Genomic DNA, 25,299 nt, shown 5'->3' with positions numbered 1-25,299 from the left:
AAGGTTTCTTTGATGGAGCAGCTAGGGTGTCAGAACACTCTGAATTTTGTGTGTTTGTTTCATAGGATCATTTCTAATTGCTTTTTAATAGGCAGTGAATCTCTCAGAGTTGAAAATTAAAATACAATTTTGCAAACTCCCCAGGACTTGCCCCCACAAAATCTGAGGCTGAGAAAAGTCAAGGTGGAGCGGCTGATCAAGGAATCAGCGGTAATCAAGGAAACTGCACTAGGGATCTTTCGGGATGCCTTTTCCCTGGTGAAGGTGTTTCAGAGCAGAGCTCTGTCCCTGGTTCAGTGGGTGAGTGCCCCCTGCTGGACACACAGGGAAACGCCGGGAGTGCAGGGTGGTCTCCAGCAGGTGGGAAGGCAGGAAGGACCTGCAAACAGGCCCTTGGAGTCAAAAGGCACCAGGCCTGGAGCTCAAAAGAGGTTTTCATTTTCCCCTCTGGCAAAATCAAGACGAGCAATGCCGCCCACAGACTTCCAGGGAGGGTCAGCCCTCCCAGCCTCTCCGGCTGTCCAAACGGCTGTCCCGGGTGGGGCTGGAATTAGAAGGGACTCAGCACCAAGAGCCTGAAGCCCAACCAGAGGTCAAAGCTGGGGTTACAAGTTTCACAGCCTCATGGCGGGGACTCATTTCTTCCCTGTGGGTGTGAGTTCCTGCAGGAAGCTCCCCCACTGCAGGAAGGTAGGAGGCTTGGCCTTCCGTGTCAAGGTTCTGCTAATCTCCACCTCCTCCAAGTCCACCTACGAGGTGGCTTCCTGGCCTGAAGGACGCAGCCCCGACCCCTGCCCAGGCGAGCAATTCTGAGTCCTGGCTTGGTCTTCACTCATCAACAGCTATAAAAACAGCAGCAGCTCAACCTGGCTGAGGCCCGGTCCTACATGCTTGATCCTGGGTGCCCAGGCATGAGTGGCTCTGTTCTACGTGCCTGATCCTTGTACCTAGTCCTGTGTTAGAAGCTTTACATATGTAACCTCAGGAACCCCTACAACAACCTCTGAGTCATATGCCATCATCCTCGCTCGACAGAGATTAAAACTAAGCTCAGTACTTGCTTTGGCAGCATGTACACTAAAATTGAAATGATACAGAGGATTAGCGTGGCCCCTGTGCAAGGATGACACGCAAACCTGTGAAGCGTTTGAAATTTTTGAATGAAGAGACTAGCATGGAAACATATACAAATACACAGCCAGTGGGAATTTGCTGTATGACTCAGGGAGCTCGAAGGCTTCCCAGGTGGCACCAGTGGTAAAGAACCCGCCTGACAGAGCAGGAGACATGAGGCGTGGGTTCAATCCCTGGGTTGGGAAGAGCTCCTGGAGGAGGGTGTGACAAACTACTCCAGTATTCTTGCCTGGAGAATCCCCATGGACAGGGCAGCCTGGGGGGCTACAGGGCATAGGGTTGCACAGAGTCGGACACCACTGAAGCGACTGAGCACGCACTCACATACGCAGGGAGCTCAAACCAGGGCTCTGTGACCACCTAGAGGGGTGGGATGGAGTGGGAGGTGGGAGGGAGGTTCAAGAGGGAGGGGACATATGTATACCCATGGCTGATTCATGTTGATGTATGGCAGAAACCAACACAACATTGTAAAGCAATTATCCTTCAATTAAAAATAAATAAGTTAAAAAAAAAAAAAACTAAGGCTCAGAGAGGTGAGGTCACTTGCCCAAGGTCACAGAGTGGGAAGTGGAGCCAGGATGTGAACCCAGACTCTGAATCCTTAACCACCTCCATGTCTACTTTCTAATGGACTCCCCAGCACACACCTGGAAGCCCCTAACTCCTCCTCAGTGACATGCATCACAGGGACTTGAAGACCACTAGGAGACTGAATACCTTGAGGACAGGGGCTGGACCTGTCAAGAGTCATCCCAGTAGCCCAATGTCTAGCCGGGCCACCACCAGTACGCACTCAGACAGGCAGAGGAAGAGCGGGGAAGGGGTCCCGAAGGGCTATGACCACGCAAGGTTTGGGGAGCAGGAGCAGAGCTGGAACCTCCAAGACCTTCGCCCCTGGGCCTCATGGAAACAAGGGGCAGAAGAGACCTGAGAGTAATGACCTTGGATAAGCCCAGAGCAAGGCAATCCACACGTGAACAAAAATTACAGTGAGTTCGTGGACAGGACCAGCAAACGTGCAGAGTGGGTTTGCAGACGGCACGATGCCTCCGCCGTTCAAACTGCTGGTTGTAACAACATGGGCAGTGGCTGAAATATTTTGTAAATGTACGTGCTCAGTCACGTCTGACACTTTGTGACCCCGTGGCCTGTGGCCCACCAGGCTCCTCTGTCCATGGGATTTCCCAGGAAAGAACATTGGAGTGGGTTGCCATTTCCTTTTTCAGGGGATCTTCTCAACCCAGGGATCAAACCTGCGTCTCCTGCGTTTCCTGCATTGGCAGGCATATTCTTTACCACTAGGGCCACCTGGGAAGGAATCTCATAAAAGAATGACTCAAATGAATACTGCAAATTACTGGGGGCTGTTAAACTCCTTAAGAAAGCCATTTCACCGTCTGGAAAGTGACATTTATTCCTATTCTAAGAAGTGAACAGGCGACTCACAAAACCAAACTCCTAGTCTAAAATTTATTTTCTAAAGAAATTACACTGGCCAGGCCCCTTTCTTTGCACACCCCTGAAGATCTTATTTTGCTGTTGTTCAGTTGCTTAAGTTGTGTCCGACTCTTTGTGACTGCATGGACTGCAACACACCGGGCTTCCCTGTCCTTTACCATCTCCTGAGAATTTGCTCAGATTCATGTCCCTTGAGTTGGTGATGCTGTCCAACTATCTCATCCTTTGCCACCCTCTTCTCCTTTTGCCTTCAATCTTGGCCAGCATCAGGGTGTTTTCCAATGAGTTGGCTCTTCGTATCAAGTGGCTTGGAGCTTCAGCTTCAGCAACACTCCTTCCAATGAATATTCAGGGTTGATTTCCTTTAGGATTGACTGCTTTGATCTTGCAGTCCAGGGGACAAGAGTCTTCTCCAGCACCACAATTCGAAAGCATCAGCTTTTCAGCACTCAAGCCTTCTTTATGGTCCACTCTCACATCTACACATGACTACTGGAAAAACCAGGGCTTTGACTAGACAGACCTCTGTCAGCAAAGTGATGTCTCTGCTTTTTAATACGCTGTCTAGGTTGGTCATAGCTTTCCTTCCAAGGAGCAAGCGTCTTTTAATTTCATGGCTGCAGTCATCGTCCACAGTGATTTTGGAGACCAACAATATAAAGCCTGTCACTGCTTCCACTTTTTCTCCTTCTATTTGCCATGAAGTGTCTTATTTAACGCAAACCGAGGACAGGTGACGCGGTTTGTGGTTCTGCACTTTACGACTCCCATCAAAGTGCAAGGAAAGGTCTCTGTCTTTGAAAACGCTGGCAGAGGGCAGGCTCTTCGGGCTCAGAAGAAGGCCAGGCCCGCAGGGGAAGCACAAAGGCCATCTCCTTGTGATGAGGATGCCCCGAGGCTGACTGTCCCCGCCCCTGAGAACGCCCTGGGGTCCCCTCAGCTCTCTGGCCCGGAGACCAGGGTGACTGCCCCCTCCACCCTTCACTCCGTTGGCACCTGATCACCAGGGCCACACCCGTCCTGCATTTGCCTGTTCCCATCAGCTAAACGCACCAAACAAATGACTCAACAGCTCTCTTAAGAATGACGGCACCCTTCCCTCCTGGTCTGCAGCCTGCCCTTGGCCCAACTCCAGAAACAGGAAGGTCAGGTCCCAACAGGGAAGGACTCAGTGACTCACGACTGAAGTTCTGGCACGTGGCACCAACTGATGCCTCCCGACCCCATAGAACTCCTCCTCTTCCCTCCTAACCCTCCTCCCCTCCCCAATTTCTCCCCAGCTTGGCAAGTGGCCCCACCAGCCATCCAGGTCCTGGACCAGAAGTTGAAACTGCCCTGGACTCTCCCCCCTTCATCACCCTTTGTGCTGAGTCACCTGCTTTTTCCTTCTAGAATCTGCCCTCTTTGTCCCACTGGTCCAAGCCAGCAGCCTCTCTGAGCGGGGCTCCGGCACATCCTGCTTTTTGTCCCCTGCATCCATCTCCCCCAGACACCAGAATGCCCCACCCTGAGTCCTGATGAGGTCCTTTCCTTGCCAGAAGCCCTTGCCCACTTTCCACATCTTACGTCTAACAGAATGCAGGTGAAACTCCTGGGCTTCAAAAGCTGGGGCTCCATCAGCCTGCCTCTGTTCCCTCCCAGGTTTACCTTGGCACTGTCCTGACCCCACCAAGCCAGTCTGGGGGCTCCTGGTAGTTTCTTGCCTCTGTGTCTTTGCCCCTGAATCCCCGCCTACCTCTCTCAAATCCCCTCCTGTGCTAAGTGGCTTAATTGTGTCTGGCTCTTTGCGACCCTATGGACTAGTCTGCCAGGCTCCTTTGTCCATAGTATTTTCCAGACAAGAATACTGGAGTGAGTTGCCATGCCCTTCTCCAGGGGAGCTTCCCAACCCAGGGATCAAACTCACATCTCCTGTGTCTCTTGTATTGGCAGGCAGGTTCTTTACCATTCGTGCCACCCAAGAAGCCCTCCTAGCACCGCTCCTAGCTGACCCCATAAGAGAGGAAGTGCCCCCAACCCCCGGCAGGGGTAATGATGTCCGCCCTGCATTGCTGGGCTGGGCTGAGCCTGGCTTCTGCATCTCCTGCTGTTTTCTACTAACTCATCCTCTTCTCCGACTAGAGTCTCAGCCACGGTGGTCTCTCCAGCGCCCAGCACAGAGCCAGGCCAGGAGCAAGGATGAAACACCGAGCAGCTCTTTCACTCTTGCCCCTGGCCTCCCAAACACGAGGGCCACCGACAGTGGGACAACTGTCCTCTCTTCTTGGAATCCCAGAGTGCAACCAGCTTGAGGTGGGACCAGCAACATAAGCCGCAGGAATGCAAATGAAAGCAAAGTGAAAACGCAGGGCCCTGCATTCCAAAAGGGTTAGACTTTCAGGAAGGTGATGGCAGAGTGTTGAACCAAGCACGGGGCCCCGGGCAACTGCCCAAGTCACATGCCCTTGAAGCCAGCCCTGGTTCTGGCCTCCGAGGGAAAGCTTTCATAGGTCCCCCTGCCTGGAAAAGCCTCTTGAGCTGCCAAAGGGCCATGCTGCTGGAGCAGAGATGGGAAGCAGTTAACCAGGTTGGCATTCCCTTGCCAGCTCCTGTCCACTGAAGCCTCCCTTGAGCAGCAATGACTCATCTTAGAGACCTCATCCCCAGGGAGTCAGGTCCTTTTGGATGTCCAGTTCCACTCCCAACCTCAGTGGGAACTCCGGGACAGCTGCCAAGCCCAGCACTGAGGAGGGCAGCACCCTGAGACGGGGTGCACAGTGCATTCTCAGGTGGCTTCTGCAAGATGCTTACGTTCACTTGCCCTTGACTTCTGTCCTTATAAAACAGGCCAGGAACGGGACTGTGAAGGCCCTTCCAGTTTTAGAAGTCCACTAACCCCTTTTCCCATTTAAGGAGTTAATCAATATTTCCTGTGGAATAACAAAGAAACTGAATTCAAATTCTTGTCAAGTTTTTGTATTTTTTTTTAAGTTTTTGTATTTTTGAAAGATGCAGGAAACACTGATTTAATTTAAGCCCTCGCTTCCTTTTTTTTTTTTAAGAGAAGAGTTGACCCCCAAAAAGGCAAATAAACTCACCATACTGTTAGCAGACAGAAATGGCCTATTGATCAAGGCATCTTTCCTGAGAGGCCCAGCTGGACAAGACCTCTGAATCCTTCCCGACACAGATCCCTGGGGAACCACTACTAATGGGTCAGAGCTGGTCGTCCCTGACGCAGGACCTCACCAAGGTCGGCACTACCAACAGCTGGCCCTGTTAACCGTGAGGGATGCAGTCTCTGCCTGCAGAGGACCAGAGAACACAGAGGATGTTGCTTCGGGGCTTGCACTCAGCCCGACAGCCCTCCAGGCCCAGCTGTAGTGATTTGCTGTCACCAACTGTTGTCTTTTGAGTCCCTGTTCAGGGCTTTTGAGTCCTTCTTGGCAGACCCCCCACTGACCTGATAGCAGATTTCATTTCGGAGAGCGGCTCGAGTTGCCAAGTTAAGCCCCTGTCCAAGGACAAACACCAGACTGACCTGGCTGTCACGGGAGGGTGATAACAGCCCCAAAGATACGAGCGGAGCGTATCACGTCCTGTCGGGCCAGATGGGCGGCAGCATCTTATCTCCCATTTCACATCGCCATCTGGAAGGTATTAGCCCAATAGCCCCTTCCTCACAGGCCCCTTGATTTTATTCTTCTTGAATCCCCAAGCGCACACGATTACGTAATAGGACAAGAGCTAAGGCCAAGACTCGGCTCAGACTGAAAGCGCGACGCAAGCCAAAGGGAAAAAAGCAATTGGAAATTGCTGGCTTAGCGAGCTACGCTCAGTCCATAGGAGCACCAGACAATCAGTCCAGCAGAGGCCTGGGGTTTGATACAAGGAGTCGCCGAGATGGGAGTTCCAGGATCGTCCTCCTTCGAGACACAACCACCGAGAAGTAGCCAAGCCAAAATGAGAAGGTGCCCAGAGACGCTTGCGAATTGGCTGGAAATTCCAAAGCAGGCACATCAAGAGATCTCTAGTTGCCAGCAGCAGCCCACGTGAGCATATACACAGCCCCTAAACACCACTGACCTTCAGATGTCCAGCTGGCTGTAGGCTGGCTTCGCACATGTTAACCCTGAGCTGGCTTGTCAATTCTGACCCAGCATGTTCATACCCTTTTCACAGAGCGAGTCTGTGCTCAGAGGGGAGAAATTAGTATTAAACTTGGCTGAAGCAAAACTTAATCAGGAAGGAAAATATTAACTAAAGAAAAAGTCGTAAATACCGTCCCAAGACCACAAGAGGCTTTGATCTGGGTTGGACCATCCAGCCCATTAATTCCCACCATTGTCTTTCCCAGTCCTTTGCATCCTTTCTCCAGGTGCAAGACTCCTCGCGTGGTTACAGAGAATGTAGAGATGTGGATTCAGAGGACCAACCGGAAGCTGATATCAGATATCCAAGATATAACTACTTATTCAAAAGTCAAAACCTATCTACTACATAAAGCAGCTCCAGAACCATGAAAAACCAGACCAAGAACAAGATCCTGTACTACTTTGAACCATATGAAATGGCCGATATTTTGACAATTGCCAGTGTGGCAATTCATGTGCATCAACCTAAGAGCACCAAGCTTGACACTGGAAACTCACAGGTTCCGAACAAATTAGGTGCAACCGAGTGACTCAGCCTGCTGGGCGCTGGTTACGTAAATTTGTCTCAAGAGCACGAATACCTTCAACACGTACTTCTGAAATGGTGTAAAGGAATCCCTTTCTTCAGAAGAGACTTGAAAGTGAAAGTGAAGTCGGTCAGTCGTGTCTAACTCTTTGCAACCCGACCCGTGGACTGTAGCCCACCAGGCTCCTCCGTCCATAGGATTCTCAAGGCAAGAATACCGGAGTGGGTTGCCATTTCCTTCTCCAAGAATACTGGAGTGGGTTGCCATTTCCTTCTCCAGGGGATCTTCCCGACCCAGAGATGGAACCCAGGTCTCCCGAATTGTGGGGAGACGCTTTAACCTCTGAGCCACCAGGGAAGCTTAGGTGATTCCTTTTCTAAATTAAAAAAAAAAAACAGTTCCACTTTATCATTCAGTTTTACTAAGGTACTTGCCTAAATAAAGGTTCAGCTAACCTTTCTGAAGTAGTTAAACCCACTGAGGCACATCCATAGCAGAAAGACGAAAAAAAAAAAAAATCTTACAGTACAAACAGAGGAAACCAAAATAAACTGCACTATTTGGAGCAAGAGGAGCAACAGAAGCTGCAAGTCAGTATGAATTCCCTGTACTTTCAACTTTGGAAAATTCTGAAGCTCCGTTTCGGAATCGGGAAACTCTATAGAGGCTGTCACACAGAGCAGGGGCTCTCCCTCGTCCCTGGCTCTCCTGTCTGAAGTCGAAGATCAATCAGAAACTTCAGCCACCAGCTGCTGGGTCAGGACTTCCCTACTCTGAGGAGCTGTGAACAGCCTGACAGGTGAGGAGAAAGCATCTGGACACGACTGCCTTACCCAGTGGTTCCCCAAGTGTGGACCCCAGACCAGCAGAAGCAGTAGCACCTGGGAACTTGTAAAAAATGGTTTGCAGAGGCGGGGGGCCTCTCTGCAGACCTCCTGAATCAGACACTCAAGGAATGGGGCAGAAATCTGGGCTGGAACCGGGTTCTTTTGAGGCGTGCTAACCTTTGGACCCCGTGGACATGACTCAGGTGAAGAGTTTCTAGCTGTATCCAGGGAGTCCTCAAGATCTAAAGAGACCCCTCTGCTCGGAGTCCTGACTATGGGAAAAACACCAGAGTTCCCAGATGTAACCAGGGTGCCCTATTTTACTCTGTTTAACAAATGGTAGTACAGCTGCATGGTTTCAATTGAAAAGCAATTCTGCTGCTTTATTAAAAAAAAATAGAAAATATTGAACAGATGGGAGTACAAGTGGCCACAGGCAATCTGGTCATTTGTAGACTGCTCTAGAAGGTCTGAGTTGGACTTTCTGTGCCATCTTGGGAGGCCGAAGGCCAAAGGGAAGCCCAACCACCGATAGCAGGTTCAGAGGCTATTCCCCGAGGAGGGGGCAAGTCTGATGTCCTCCAGCGGCTTTAATTGGGTGGGGAGAGGGGGGGCGCTGAAATCCCATCCATTGTATGTGAGAATTACTGCAAGGACCAGGGTGTCCTGTCGGTTCTCATTCAGAAAGAAGAGTTCTTAAAAGGGAGAGATCCAGCGCCAAAGAAATAGTAGCGGCAGAAAGGAGGGAGAAAGCTCTGCTTTCTCTCCAGGGGCTTAAAGAAAATGCTCCAGCCCCACTTTCCTTGTTTTAGTGAATTTTTTTAAACATGCTTTTATTTAAATTTAATTTTTTAACTTAAGGTCCCAAACCTGCTCGGGCAGGGTGGCAAAACTCCAGGGAGGATGTTCCAGACTGCCCTCTGCTTTCTTCCCTCCCTGCCTCTGCTCACCTCTCCTGCCCCTCCTGTCCCTGCTCTGAACAGGAACCTGGGTGATGCTATGGCCTGAATGTCTGTGTCCTGGAATTCCTACATGGACATCCCAATGCCCAAGGTGATGGCATTAGGAGGTGGGGCCGTCTGTAGGTGACTAGGTCATAAGGGTGGGGCCCTCATGAAAAGGGTTAGTGACAATATAAAAGAGACCCTTCAGAGTTCCCCAGGTCCCTTCATCATGTAAGGGCATAGTGAGACATCTGCAACCAGGAAGAGGGCCCTCACTCGAACCATGCTGGCACCCTCACTGTGGCCTTCCAGCCTCCAGAACTGTGAGCAATACTTTTTGCTGTTTTGTTTATTTGGCTGCATCTCGTGGCATCAGGATCTGCCCCAATGAGGGACTGAATCCATGCCCCCTGCACTGAAAACTCAGTCTTAAACCACTGGACCACCAGGGAGGTCCAATAATTTCTGCTGCTTATGAGTCACCCAGTCTGTGATATTTTGTTATGGCAGCAGGAAGAGACTAAAACAGATGGGGTGAGTAGGCAGGGCCATTTCTGAGGTTTAAAAAGCCACCACCACACACCCAGAATGCCCTTCTTAATTACTCCCACAGAGTAGCAAAGTTAAGTACAGTTGATTCTCTTTATTTGCAGTAATTACATTCTATAAAGCCATGTAGACACTGAATTAGCAAACACTGAACCACTGGTCCTAGGGGAAATATAGGGGTAGGTTCCTGTGAGCCACTGGCCATAGTATTTTTGTCAACTGATCAAAATATAACCTTGTTTTATGTGAGTTTCTGTTTTAAAATACTTTATTTAATATGCAGCTAATCAGATCAGATCAGATCAGTCGCTCACTCGTATCTGACTCTTTGTGACCCCATGAATCGCAGCACGCCAGGCCTCCCTGTCCATCACCAACTCCTGGAGTTCACTCAGACTCACGTCCATCGAGTCAGTGATGCCATCCAGCCATCTCATCCTCTGTTGTCCCCTTCTCCTCCTGCCCCCAATCCCTCCCAGCATCAGGGTCTTTTCCAATGAGTCAACTCTTCACATGAGGTGGCCAAAGTACTGGGGTTTCAGCTTTAGCATCATTCCTTCCAAAGAAATCCCAGGGCTGATCTCCTTCAGAATGGACTGGTTGGATCTCCTTGCAGTCCAAGGGACTCTCAAGAGTCTTCTCCAACACCACAGTTCAAAAGCATCAATTCTTCAGTGCTCAGCCTTCTTCACAGTCCAACTCTCACATCCATACATGACCACAGGAAAAACCATAGCCTTGACTAGACGAACCTTTGTTGGCAAAGTAATGTCTCTGCTTTTGAATATGCTATCTAGGTTGGTCATAACTTTCCTTCCAAGGAGTAAATGTCTTTTAATTTCATGGCTGCAGTCACCATCTGTAGTGATTCCTTAATATAAATTTATATGTACTCCTTGGGGTTTCCCCGGTGCCTCAGTGGTAAACAATCTGCTTGCAATGCTGGAGATGCAGGTTTGATCTCTGGGTGAGGAAGATCCTCTGGAGGAGGGCATGGCAACCCACTCAACTATTCTTGCCTGGAGAGTCCCATGGACAGAGGAGCCTGGCAGGCTATAGTCCATAGAGTCACAAAAAGATGGACATGACTGAATCAACTTAGCAGGCATGCACACAATATATATTCCTTAAGGCAATGCCAAAGAATGCTCAAACTACCACACAATTGCACTCATCTCACACGCTAGTAAAGTAATGCTCAAAATTCTCCAAGCCAGACTTCAGCAATACATGAACCGTGAACTTCCAGATGTGCAAGCTGGTTTTAGAAAAGGCAGAGGGACCAGAGATCAAATTGCCAACATCCGCTGGATCATGGAAAAAGCAAGAGAGTTCCAGAAAAACATCTATTTCTGCTTTATTGACTATGCCAAAGCCTTTGACTGTGTGGATCACAATAAACTGTGGGAAATTCTGAAAGAGATGGGAATACCAGACCACCTGACCTGCCTCTTGAGAAATCTGTATGCAGGTCAGGAAGCAACAGTTAGAACTGGACATGGAACAACAGACTGGTTCCAAATAGGAAAAGGAGTACGTCAAGGCTGTATATTGTCACCCTGCTCATTTAACTTATATGCAGAGTACATCATGAGAAACGCTGGGCTGGAAGAAGCACAAGCTGGAATCAAGATTGCCGGGAGAAATATCAATAACCTCAGATATGCAAATGACACCACCCTTATGGCAGAAAGTGAAGAGGAACTCAAAAGCCTCTTGATGAAAGTGAAAGTGGAGAGTGAAAAAATTGGCTTAAAGCTCAACATTCAGAAAATGAAGATCATGTCATCTGGTCCCATCACTTCATGGCAAATGGGGAAACAGTGGGAACAGTGTCAGACTTTATTTCTGGGGGCTCCAAAATCACTGCAGATGGTGACTGCAGCCATGAAATTAAAAGATGCTTACTCCTTGGAAGAAAAGTTATGACCAACCTAGATAGCATATTCAAAAGCAGAGACATTACTTTGCCAACAAAGGTCCGTCTAGTCAAAGCTATGGTTTTTCCAGTGGTCATGTATGGATGTGAGAGTTGGACTGTGAAGAAGGCTGAGTGCTGAAGAATTGATGCTTTTGAACTGTGGTGTTGGAGAAGACTCTTGAGAGTCCCCTGAATTGCAAGGAGATCCAACCAGTCCATTCTGAAGGAGATCAGCCCTGGGATTTCTTTGGAAGGAATGATGCTAAAGCTGAAACTCCAGTACTTTGGCCACCTCATGTGAAGAGTTGACTCATTGGAAAAGACTCTGATGCTGGGAGGGATTGGGGGCAGGAGGAGAAGGGGATGACAGAGGATGAGATGGCTGGATGGCATCACTGACTCGATGGACGTGAGTCTCAGTGAACTCCGGGAGTTGGTGATGGACAGGGAGGCCTGGCGTGCTGCAATTCACGGGGTCGCAAACAGTTGGACACAAGTGAGCGACTGAACTGAACTGAAATGAACTGAATGTTGAATTCACAGAAAACAGCACTATAACGCACACCCAAATGAAGCTTATCTAACACAAGCATTTTCTACATCAGGCTCATCATAGCCTTCTTGTGCTTTGAAACAGCAACATCACCAACAAAACACACAAAATCAGGAAAAGCATGGCACTAAATATGGACTACCCCCTTCCCACCAATTTCCAGTCAGAATAGGACAATACAACTCTGGACAAAAGTCCAATCACACTGGCAAGGCACCAAAATTGCTTGTCGGCACAGAGATCTACCGAATCTTTCCACTGGAAAATGAAGCCAGAGGGCTGGCCAGGCTCTCAGCATGGATGTAATCAGTCCTTGGAACTTAGTCATCGGTTCCTTCCTGCATCCTGTATTCACGCTTGGTCATGGTCACAGGAGACACAGCTTCTTTACTCGTGTCTTCCTCGGACTTGAGAGAGGCCATGATGTAGGCAGGACTCCATGGCATGGGGGAAGGAAGGAACCCAGTTCGCTGCAGCCAGTGGAGAAGTTCAGAACCAGGCTTGGTAGCCAAGCTGGACCTGCTTCAAAGCCCAGCTCTGCCACTCACTAGCTACATGTCCTTGAACACACTGGCATCTCTGTGCCTTGGTCTGCTCATCTGTAACAGAGCAGTCATAACAGAACCCCCTGCCTCCTGGGGGTGTTGTGAGCATTTACAGTGAGCAGTCTGCATGGCCCTAGACCACAGAAAGTGCCCTCAGCGGGAGCTTGAAGAGCAGACATCACTGGACTATAGTGGGGCCTGGACAAGCCATTTAAAATACACAGTCTCGGGGTGCGGAGAGGACTTTAGGGGCACCAGTAACACCCCCAGTGGACTTTAGTTGTTCTGAGTGCTGCCCAGCCAAGACGGCAGAGGCTCCTGTAGCCTCTGCTCCCACGCCCCTGGGTCTCCCTGGAGCTCTGAATAAGGATGATCTCAGCCCCCCTCCAAGCCCCACTAAGGGTGAGCCCCTCCCACTGCAGCTGGAGGTCCCTCGGCCTTGCTAAAACGGTGGGGGAGGACTTCCCTGGTGGTCCAGTGGTTAAGAAAGCGCCTGCCAATGCAGGAGACGCAGGTTTGATCCCTGGTTGGAGAAGACCGTGAAGCTCATGCACCACAACTTCTAAGCCTGTGCTCTGGAGTCCAAGAGCCACAGCTCCTGAAGCCCAGGCACCCTAGAGCCTGTGCCCTAAAACAAAAGAAGCCACTGCAACGAGAAGCCCGTTCACCACAACTAGGGAGTAGCCCTCACTTACCAAAAGCAGAGAAAGCCCATACGCAGCAAAGAAGACCCAGTGCAGCCAAAAATCAAGATACATGAATAAATTTTAAAAAATAAGATAAAAACGGTGGGGGTCAGGGAGAGCCATGGGGGAGGGAGGAAGCCAAGCAGGAGGATGGCAAGGCATGCCTGACTTCACCCTAGAAGCTTCTGCACACTCCTTGGGTGCTGAGGGTCTTGTTCCCCAGCTAGATTTCTCTTTAAGAAGTTAAATTCACACATAAGAACTATAGTTGGCTCCCACCAGTAACAGAAACATTCAGAATTCGATGTCAACATGCAGCCGCCTCACAGCATCTGTTTCTGGCCTAGAGCTTCCTGCTGTGTCAACCCTACCCTAACATTTCTCCTCCACCAGGTAAACCTCCCAGTTTATGAAGAGGTCGCTTGACACTGTCCCAGCGGGACAGCAGGAATGGACGGCCTGCTCCCCCGACAAAGCCGGCTGCGAGGTGGTCAGCACACACTGACCCCCAAGCAGACAGAGAAGGAGGCCCACCCCATCACTCCCCTCTAACCCGTTTCAAGTTCAGCAACATTTCCCAAGGGCCAGCCGGACTCAGGCTGGGTGCTGTGGTTCTGGAGGTCGCAACTGATCCAGTTCCTCCATTCACAGAGAGGGCCTCTGAGACAGATCATTCATAGGTATCTGAGAAGGGCAGTGACACCTGGGGCAAGGGTGGCTGAAAGAGTTCAGAGGGAGGCTCGGGTCTCAGCCTGGGGAGAAGGGACTCCTAGCCTGTTTCATTCACTATGGCTCCCCAGTGCCACGCATTAGGCAGCCAAAAGCAGCAGTTTTACTAATAAGATATAATTACAATGTGTGTAGGGGGAATTTTCTGGCAGTCTGGTTGTTGGGGGGTGGGGGGAGAGGGCTTCCCAGGTAGTGCTAGTGGTAAAGATCACGCCTGCAAACACAGGAAAATTAACAGAGGTGGGTTCAATCCCTGGGTCAGGAATATCCCCTGCAGGAGGGCATGGGAACTCACTCCAGTATTCTTGCCTGGAAAAACCTATTGACAGAGAAACCTGGTGGGCTATGGTCCACAGGGTTGCAAACACTCCGAGAGGACTGAAGTAAAGTAACACACACACACCAGTTGTTAGGACTCCGTGTTTGCACCGCTCAGGACCCAGGTTTGATCCCTGGTCAGGAAACTAAGATCCCACGATCGCACGCTGAGGTAAAAAAAAAAAAGAAAAACACAGTCAAGGCTCTTTTAAAAAGCAGAGACATTACTGTGCCAATAAAGATCCATATAGTGGAAGCTATGGTATTTCCAGTAATCATGTACGGATGAAAAAGGTGGACAGTGTAAAAGGCTGAGCCCCGAAGAATGGATGCCTTTGAACTGTGGTGCTGGAGAAGTCTCTTGAGAATCCCTTGGACTGCAAGGAGATCAAGCCAGTCAATCCTGAAGGAAATCAACCCTGAATATTCCTTGGAAGGACTGATGCTGAAGCTGAAACTCCAATACTTTGGCCACCTGATGTGAGGAACTGACTCATTTGAAAAGACCCTGATGCTGGGAAAGATAGAAGGCAGGAGAAGGGGACGACAGAGGATGAGATGGTTGGATGGCATCACCGACTCAATGGCCAAGAGTTTGAGCAAGCTCCGGGAGTTGGTGATGGACAGGGAGGCGTGGCGGGCTGCAGTCCTTGGGGTGGCAGAGTCGGACACGACTGAGGGACTGAAAACAATGAACAACATGTATATATACATTCAGGTTCAGCTTCCGGGACACCTCCGGGACGGCAGTGGCTCCGCCCCTCTTCCGGGGTAATTTGCATACGTTCGTTGATTCCCAACAGCGATCTGCATTATAATTAGTGAAGCAACATTTTCTCAGTTTCAGTGAATAACTCCTTTAGATTAAGCTACTATTGCACTAATGCAATTTAAAAAAAGGGGGGGGGAAGAATTGCTGAATTGGTTGTTAATGGAATTCACCCTCAGCGAAAAGTTTTTAATTCTGTCCACTATAAATAGCTCTGGAGTCTCCACCAAGTTTGTGCTCGCTTCGGCAGCACATATACTAAAATTGGAACGATACAGAGAAGATTAGCATGGCCCCTGCGCAAGGATGACACGCAAATTCGTGAAGCGTTCCATATTTTGCCATTTCCCCCCATATCCATATCCATAATCTATTCACATAAGCTTTTTAGCTGTAACTCGCTCATAAGCAAGGTAACTTAACCCATCGAGGGCCCCTGGATTCAGTCTGCAATTCCTCCTCCAAAAGCTGTCGAACTCTCCCCAGTTTGGAAGCTTTTTTCCAGGAAGACCTGGGGTTGATGGTAGGGAAGGGTACACCAGGAAGCAGGCACTACCTAGGCAAAGGTCTAGGGGCTGGACTGTCTAGGGTCGCGGGGTGGGGAGAACCCACACGGCCAACCAGGGCCCTGGACAGGGCGCAGTCCACCAGGGTTTGGAGGCAGCCTGTGGGCTTGCCCTGATCCCCCAGTGGGTCCTTTCAGTTCAGTCGCTCAGTCGTGTTGGAGACTCTTTGCGACCCCATGGACTGCAGCACGCCAGGCTTCCCTGTCCATCACCAATTCCTGGAGCTTGTTTAAACTCGTGTCCATCCAGTCGGTGATGCCATCCAACCATCTCATTCTCTGTCGTCCCCTTCTCCTGCCTTCAATCTTTCCCAGCATCAGGGTCTTTTCAAATGAGTCAGTTCTTCGCATCAGGTGGCCAAAGTATTGGAGTTTCAGCTTCAACATCAGTCCTTCCAAGGAATATTCAGGACTGATTTCCTTCAGGATGGACTGGTTGGATCTCCTTGCAGTCCAAGGGACTCTCAAGAGTCTTCTCCAACACCACACCTCAAAAGCATCAATTCTGTGCTCAGCTTTCTTTATAGTCCAACTCTCACATCCATACATGACTACTGGAAAAACCATAGCTTTGACTAGAAGGACCTTTGTGGGCAAAATAATGTCTCTGCTTTTTAACATTCTGTCTAAATTGGTCATAGATTTTCTTTCAAGGAGCAAGCATCTTAATTTCATGGCTGCAGTCACCATCTGCAGTGATTTTGGAGCCCCCAAAATAAAGTCAGCCACTTTTTCCACTGTTTCCCCATCTATTTCCCATGAAGTGATGGGACCAGATGCCATGATCTTAGTTTTCTGAATGTTGAGTTCTAAGCCAACTTTTTCACTCTCCTCTTTCACTTTCTTTCATCAAGAGGCTCTTTAGTTCCTCTTCACTTTCTGCCATAAGGGTGGTGTCATCTGCATATCTGAGGTTCTTGATATTTCTCCCAGCAATCTTGATTTCAGCTTGTCCTTCATCTAGACTGGAGTTTCACATGATGTACTCTACATATAAGTTAAGTGAGCAGGCTGACAATATACAGCCTTGACATACTTCTTTCCTATTTGGAACCTGTCCGTTGTTCCATGTCCAGTTCTAACTGTTGCTTCTTGAGCTGCATACAGATTTCTCAGGAGGCAGATAAGGTGGTCTGATATTCCCATCTCTTTAAGAATTTTCCACAGTTTGCTGTGATCCACACAGTTAAAGGCTCTAGCATAGTCAATAAAGCAGGAGTAGTATATACATACATATATATAAATACATGTTATGTATTATATAATTATACATTATATAATATATACTATACATATATATATCAATATAAAGCAGAAGTATGTATATATATATATATATACACATACATATACATTATAGAGACATACATATATATACACCTGTGTGTAGAGAAAGAGAGAGATTGTGTGTGTGTGTGTGTGTGTGTGTGTAAAGGCATCTGAGCCAAGTCCCAAGGCTGGCTGTGAACAAGCCTGGTTTCAATAAACTAAGTGTGAAGTCTGCAGGCAGACGCACGATGAACACACTGCACACGGAGAACAGTGAGGGGTGGGGTGTGGGGCACGCAGGGCAGGGCCAGGGCAGGCGGGTGGGCGGCTCGAAGGTGAGGAGAAGTCCTCAGCCAGGCCCATTTGCGGAGCGAAGACACAGGATCTGGTCCCTTTCCTGTGGGCTGCTGGCTCCTATAGTCTCTGCCCACCTCCCAAAGATAAAGAACACAAGCACCTACCCCAGCTTGTGTCCTGGGAGGACAGAGGCAGCTAAGTCATTCCTGGGAAAGTATGAATAGCACAATGTCATTCCTGGAGGGCTTCTATTTAAATAAGAACACTGGAGGACAAATCTCTAAAATGGCCTTTGTTGGGGGCGGGGAAAGCTCCTTCCTGGGGTCCCCTCAGGTCATCCCTAAGGCCCCAGGAGAGCTTCCCTTGTGGCTCAGATGGTAAAGCCTCGCCTGCAAGGCAGGAGACCTGGGTTCAATCCCTGCATTAGGAAGATCCCTGGAGAACAGAATGGCTACCCACTCCAGTATTCTTGCCTAGAGAATTCCATGGACAGAGGAGTCTGGCAGGCTACAGTCCAGAGGGTCGAAAAGAGTCAAATACCACTGAGTGACTTGGCCCAGCCCCATGCAGGGGAGTGTGCACACCGGGGCTAGGGGTGTAGGGGTGAGGGGCTGGAACTGCGGGCAGAAGAGGGCAGGGGAGGACAAGGAGGCAGCCTCAGAGAGTGGGCCGCAGGGTCCTGCCATCAGCCACGGGCCCACCCCCACCCCACCTCTGGGCTATCAGATCCTTGGAGACCTGGCTGCTGACATCACTGTGGGAGGTCGAGGCAGCTAAGAGTGAGTTTTCCAGGTCTTCAAGGGCAGCCGGCTGGATGACATCATCTACTACAAGTGAACTGGGAGAGGAGAAAACCAAGGCTCAGAAATGTTCCTGAACGTCTTCAATGTGTTTCAACTGCACATTTTCTCTGGGTCCCATGCAGGGCCTCAGTTTCCCTTCCTGTAGAGGAAGGAGCTGGGCTACTCCAAGCATGGCCCATGGCGGTGCTGATCCAGGAGGGGTTGGTTACTGCTCCATGAAGACACAGCACACACACCCGGGGTAAGGGCCTAGAGGTCTTTAGAGGAACATGGTATTCATTCTGTCTGTTGACTCCAGTAATTAAAGTCGGGGTTTGTCTTTTGTAGGTCTTGATGGGTGGTTCTCAACCAGGGGTGACTTTTGCCAACCAGGGGACATTTGGCAATATCTGAAGACAATTCTGATCATCACAACCAGAGGGCCAGGTGCAGCTGGCATCCAGGGATGCTGCTAAGTACCCTACAATGCACAGGGCAGACCCACAGCAAAGAATTATCTGGCCCCAGAGGTCGGTACACCCGGGTAGAGACACCTTGGCCTTGAGCTTTGTTTTGCTTTCTAGTAATTCATTTAAATATGTTTTCAGAAGTTTAGACCTTAAAGTGAGTTAGAAATTAAAAACTACACTGGCCCTTTGTCCGCTGAGAAGGTTGGCATCAGACAACCTCCAAGAGCAGGCTGCTCTGAAAGTTCCGAGGGACACCGGACGCTGTCGCTGGTCACACACATCCTTTTACTCTCTGGGAATCCCCTTCCGTGACCAGTCATGTCTGAGCTTATCAGGAAGGGTCATTACTTCTTTCTGATGAACTTGGCTCTGTAGCAGTCAGTAACGAGACCATTACCTTCAGTCCTTGAGCAGACACTGACTGAATAACAACTATGTTATTATTACAACAACCCTGTAAGGTGGTCCCTGCCCTCGTGGAGCTTACAGTCTCAGGCAACAGTCAAAGTTTAAAAAAAATTTTTTTTTCTTAATGCGTATTCACTGTTTACAATAGCCAAGACACAGAAGCAACCTAAATGTCCATCAAGAGAGGAATGGATAAAGAAGATGTGATACATATATACAAGGAATATCAATCAGCCATTAAAAAGAATGAAATAATGCCATTTGCAGCAACATGGATGGATCTAGAGAGTTATGAAGTAAGTCAGACAAAGGAGGAGAAATATCGTGACATTCCTTACACATGGAATCTAAAAAGAAACTACACAAATGGGCTTACTTAGAAAACAGAAAAGAAACTTATGGTAAACAGGGGGAAGGGATAGTTAGGGACTGTGGGAGGTCATGCACACAATGCTACGTTTAAAATGGATAAGCAACAGTGACCTACTGTATAGCATATGGAACTCCGTTCAATGTCATGTGCCAGCCTGGAGGGGAGAGGGGTGTGGGGGAGAATGGATACCTGTGTATGTATAGCTGAGTCCCTCTGCTGTTCACCTGAAACTACCACAACATTTTAATCAGCTACACTGCTAAGTCGCTTCAGTCGTGTCCGACTCTGTGCGACCCCATAGATGGCAGCCCACCAGGCTCTCCCGTCCCTGGGATTCTCCAGGCAAGAACACTGGAGTGGGTTGCCATTTCCTTCTCCAACGCATGAAAGTGAAAAGTGAAAGTGAAGTTGCTCAGTCGTGTCCGACTCTTAGCGACCCCATGGACTGCAGCCTACCAGGCTCCTCTGTCCATGGGATTTTCCAGGCAAGAGTACTAGAGTGGGGTGCCATTGCCTTCTCCGTTAATCAGCTCTACCCCAATACAAAATGTTTTTGGTGTTAAAAATAATAATAACAATTCTAAAAATAAAATAAAAATACTTATTTCTCCAGTAAAAACTGTTGTAACTGCTAAGATAGAGAGATACAAATGGCTAGAACATAAACTAGGAGGTCCCAGCCTGGAGTGGGGATCAGGGAAAACGTCTTTGTAACATTATAAGCTGAGGCCAGCCATCAATCAGCTCAGTGACAGCTAATGTTTGCTGACACGTGCTTTGTGCCAGGAACTAAGATCTAAGTGTTCACAGCCATCACCATATTCAGTGCTCACAACCACCCTATGAGGTGGGTATTATCATTAGTCCCACTTTACAGATGAAGAAACCAATGCATAGAGAAGTTGAGTAATTTATCCAAGGTTGCACAGCTGGTAAAAGGCAGAACCAGGATACAAACCCAAGCCAGACACCAGGAGCCACGCCCTTAACCGCCCCACTGGGTTTTATCCCAAGGGCAGAAGAGTAAGGGAAGGGGCGCCTGCAGCAGAGGGAGCCTGCAGCAGAGGGAGCCGCAGATCTGAAAGCCCAGTCCAGGAAGGAGAGTGCCGGTCTGGAGGAATTTGGAAAGGCCACTGCAGCTGGAGCACAGATCAAGATGACCAGGAAGGGGACAGAAGGGCCGGAGCCAGATCACAAGGCCAGGGTGAGGGGCTGGGAGTCGATCTTAAGCTGAAGAATCAGCCCAAAGCCTCAAAACACCCCAAAGTGCTTCCCTTGGCATTGAGACGAAAGAGAGGCGGGGAGGCCCAGGGTGAGCGTTCAGAAACTATGTTCTAAATAGGGCCGGACTGGCACACACTTGTGCCCACGTCTTTCTATTTACTCCCATGGATCTTGTGACGCTTCCTTCTTCCTTCACAGTTCCACCCACCATCCCAAGCCCTCCGACCCTGGAGCCCTGTGATGACCACACCCGAGGAGTCAGAGGGAGATGAGCAGAGAGCGAAATGAAGGAAGGGGCGGGCCTGGAGGAGGAGGCCCGCAGGGACTCAGGATGTCTCTGCTGGACCACGGTTCGGAGAATCCTTAACCACAGGCAATATCGGCCTTCCAAAGTCATAAAACCTGAGCGGAAAAACACGGCCCAGGAGTTCTGGCAACACACACCGAAAGCCATAAAAGACTGTTTCTTTTGACACAACCATTCTACTTCCAAGAATTTATTCTAAGGAGATGATTAAGGGTGTGAGCAAAGATGCCAATCACAGCTGTGACCACAATAGGAAAAACAAAAAGGAAACAGCCAGAATGTCCACACTAGGGGACAGTTAGGCAAGTTAAAGCAGTCACAGAATGGACTCATTTGCAGCCATGTGAAAAAAAGGTTAGAAAATCAACTTTAAAAATTTCAAAAAGAAGGTAGATCTCCATGCATTCAAAAATAAAGACATCCATTATTAACTGAAAATAGGTTAAAAAACTACTGGCAGCATGATCCAGACTTTCCGTGCATGTGTGTATGAATATACACGTATCTGTGTGTATGTGTGTACACATGCGTGTATGTACAAACACCCACACAGGAAGCAATTGACAGTGAACAAACCAAGCAATGTGGAAGGATACACATCAAGGAGTTAACGGCAATTCTCTTTCAGTAGTAAAGTTAGCAGTGTTTCTTTTCTTTTTCGTTGAGTTTAACTCTATTTTCTAGTTCTATTCTGAACATACGCGGCTTTTATAAGCAAAAGAAAAAGCATCTTGGAGGAAAATTTCGATGCCAGGGAGCAATTTCAATTCATAGCTCAGTGAAAATTTTAAGAGAGGGGGCCAGCAAAGCAACGCTTCTAAACTCACACCTATAGTGACTTCTCTACTCACACCTTCCCTCCCTGGGAGGACCCAGGCTTGCCAGCCTCATCCCAGAGCAGAAACCCAGCTGTTCCTCTCTCAATAGGCACCACTGGGGAAAATTAAGGTCCCGGTGGAGAATTTGTCAGATGACAGTATCTCCCCGCACAGTCTATGAGATGGCATTTTAACTCATTGGGGACGGAATTAATTTTCAAAGCATGTTGGACAATTGCTTGACGGCTGGGATTTTTTTGGAACAGAGAATCCTGAATATAATTAAACACTTTGTCAGTGACACATGATCAGCGTCTTGAGCGCCTATGATGTAAGTGAGGAGGTATGCCATGGCCCTAAAACACAATTGTATATGGAGTCATGAAGGCTGGATTCTAGACCAAGCCCCACCTTGGGATCTCAGCCAGGTGACTGCTCTGAGCTTAACTTTTCCATCTCTGAAAGGGAAGGCCCTGGACAGTACCATGGCTGAGGACTCTGCAAGCTCAGTCTGGCCTCTCCCTCACAGGCTGTGAGCCAGCGCATCTGCCTCCACCACCTCACCTGACTATCTTTTTACTTTCTGCTTTCCAATTCTCTGCTCCTAATGTACTGCAGATTAAAGGGCATTCGAATAGTGTGCAGTTAATAGGCTCAGATAAAGGTTTATAAGCCTCCCATGCTGTTGTTCAGTCACTCAGTCGTGTCCGACTCTTTTCGACCCCCTGGACTGCAGCACACCAGGCTCCCCTGTCCTTCAGTATCTCCCAGAGTTTGCTCAAACTCGTGTCCATTGATTCAGTGATGCCATCCAACCATCATCCTCTGTCTCCCGCTTCTCCCCCTCAATCTTTCCGAGCATCAGGGTCTTTTCCAATGAGTTGGCTCTTTGCGTCAGATGGCCAAAGGATTGGAGTTCCAGCTTCAGCATAAGTCCTTCCAATGAATATTCAGGGATGATTTAAATATGCATATATGTGTGTGTATACATATATATTAAACTGAACCAAGTGAGACTGTAAAGGAAAAAACCATCAAATCCACACTGCACCCTCAGCCCCTGCATCTTCCTGTCTTACTTCGCAGGGATCGGTCATGCTCCAGATGGCTTAAGGACAGCGGAGGGCTGACTTATAAGGACAGAGGGGAATTCTTCTCAGACCAACTGTAAGTGGCTATAAATGGCTTCCAAATTCTACAAGTGGTGGTGCTGGGACCAGAGTGTCTGAAATATTTTTCAGAGGAGAAAAAAAAATCTGTCCGAGATTTTAACTACCAGCTGCTGCCACCAGCTGCTGGGGCCAACCCTTTATAGGTTTAGTCAGGCCAGCAAAGGGTTGACTTTCCAGTGGAATGCCAGGGAGGGAGGCTTGCATCAACAAGTGCTTCTCCAAAGGGCCATGAGTCACCTTCCTGCAGAGGCTGAGGCAGAGCGGAGCTCTGCTTCGAAGAGGCAGGCGTTCAGATTCTGGTCTAAGAAGCCAACACCTTCAGTTTTACACATGAGACCCACGCAAAAGGAACAGCTCTGGTGCCAGCACCAAGAGAAGCTAAACGGGGATCAGATTAATAATCCTCATACTTTCCTGGTAGATCAGATGACAAAGAATCCGTCTGCAATGCAAGAGACCCAGGTTTGGTCTCTGGATTGGGAAGATCCCCTGGAGAAGGGAATGGCAACCCGGTCCATTATCCTTGCTTGGAGAATCCCATGGACAGAGGAACCTGGCGGGCTACAGTCCATGAGGTCACAAACAGCTGGACAAGACTGAGCAACTAAGCACGTATATTAATAATAATAACAGTAACAGTAATGGGGGTGGGAGGATACTTTGCGAGGTGATGGATATGTTTATCGCCTTGATGGCAGTAATGGTCTCACAGGCATATACTTATCCCTCAACCCGTTGAAATGTATACATTAAATATGCATAGCACAGCTTTTATATGTCATGGAATTCTCCAGGCAAGAATACTGAAGTGGTTGCCATTCCCTTCTCCAGGGGATCTTCCTGATCCAGGGATTGAACCTGGGTCTCCCACATTGCAGGCAGATTCTTTACCGTCTCAGGCACCAGCGAAGTCCCTCATTTATGTCAATCACATCTCAATAAAGTAGTTTTTAAGACGAGAAGGACTGCACACCGCAGGGTTGATAGGCTAAGTGAGAGCAAGGCAAGTTGAAAACCTAACACAGAAAAAAAAACTAAGAAGGCTGGTAATAGAAAAACAAGCTGCAGCAGAAAAAAAAACGGGCTCCTTTCAGGCCAGGGCGATCTGGGAAGGGCCTATGAGGGGACAGGAGTAAGCCAAGTGCTTCACCAGACACACATGTGCAGAGGGCTTTCCAGATTAAAAATGCTTCTCCCTCCCTCTCTCCCTGACAGTTTGGGCAGGAAAAGAAAAAAGTACAGGAGAAGGGTCGGGGCCACAGTGGCAGGGAGGATGAGACTGGTGTCTTAAGGAAATTGTTACCCACATGGAGATTAGCAGAAAAATAACTGTATCAAGGATAAAGGGAGCAGGTTCTCACAGTCAGGGGAAGACTTGCCTATACAAAGGCGATTTAGGCTTGAAAGAACTCTCAGGGCTGGGCTGTAATCAGAGGTATCAGATAAACACTAGCCATAGCTAAAACGCTTGCTCCTTGGAAGGAAAGTTATGACCAACCTAGACAGCATGTTAAAAAGCAGAGACATTACTTTGCCAACAAAGGTCCGTCTAGTCAAAGCTATGGTTTTTCCAGTGGTCATGTATGGATGTGAGAGTTGGACTGTGAAGAAAGCTGAGCACCGAAGAATTGATGCTTTTGAACTGTGGTGTTGGAGAAGACTCGAGAGTCCCTTGGACAGTAACAAGATCACACTAGTCCATCCTGAAGGAAATCAGTCCTGAATATTCATTGGAAGGACTGATGTTGAAGCTGAAACTCCAATACTTTGGCCACCTGATGTGAAGGGTTGACTCATTTTAAAAGACCCTGACGCTGGGAGGAATTGGGGGCAGGAGGAGAAGGGGATGACAGAGGATGAGATGGCTGGATGGCATCACTGACTCAACGGACATGACTTTGAGTAAGCTCCGGGAGTTGGTGATGGACAGGGAGGCGTGGTATGCTACAGTCCATGGGGTTGCAAAGAGTCGGACACAACTGAGCAACTGAATTGAACTGAACTCATAAATAAAAGGGGTGTGTGTATGTGTGCATGTGTGTGTATACACATCTGTCTTCCAGCTCTGTCTGCTGAAAGAGGTCACGTCAAAAGGACATCAGAACCACCTCAAAGAGGCTGCCACCGGCCAGATCAGGGACTATTTTGGCATTAAAAAAAATACAGATAGTAATAAAACCCACTGAGTAAAGTAATAATCTATGAGTCCATACAAAGACATGAACAAATACATAAAAGGGGAGGGGTGAAAGTTCCTTTTTACTGTAGTGTCCACTGGTAAATGTAGAAGAAGTGATGAAAACTGAAAATGCCCCGTGCAAGAACCATCAGAGTGGTGATGAAGTCAGTCAGGAGCTATCAAAGGACTCTAAGGCAGGTGGACAGAGGTTCAAAGAAGTGAAGGGCAAGTGCGTGGGCTTGGAGGACTCTCCCACCTGACTGTGAGGTGGTGGGGTACGAAGACTCAAAGTAAGAGAAACGCTATGGGCACCGACTTGGCCAGGTGTTGACCGGGATC

The 25,299-nt window shown here is 48.7% G+C and overlaps 1 protein-coding gene, 1 non-coding gene and 1 pseudogene across 15 annotated transcripts in view; 2 read left to right on the top strand and 1 right to left on the bottom strand.

Moving 5' to 3' along the window:
- Positions 1-25,299, bottom strand: part of TACC2 (transforming acidic coiled-coil containing protein 2) — a 234,864-nt gene that overhangs the window by 100,685 nt on the left and 108,880 nt on the right. The window lies entirely within an intron of this gene.
- Positions 1,058-1,158, top strand: LOC139180045 (U6 spliceosomal RNA; annotated as a pseudogene).
- LOC139180037 (U6 spliceosomal RNA) lies at positions 15,331-15,437 on the top strand. The gene has a single exon (XR_011564386.1). It is a non-coding gene; the product is annotated as a U6 spliceosomal RNA (small nuclear RNA).

The sequence above is a fragment of the Bos indicus genome, chromosome 26, assembly GCF_029378745.1.
Source record: "Bos indicus isolate NIAB-ARS_2022 breed Sahiwal x Tharparkar chromosome 26, NIAB-ARS_B.indTharparkar_mat_pri_1.0, whole genome shotgun sequence".
NCBI classification, from domain to species: Eukaryota; Metazoa; Chordata; class Mammalia; order Artiodactyla; family Bovidae; genus Bos; species Bos indicus.
The sequence above is the reverse complement of the archived record's forward strand: the minus strand, read 5'-3'. Positions and strand labels throughout refer to the sequence as shown.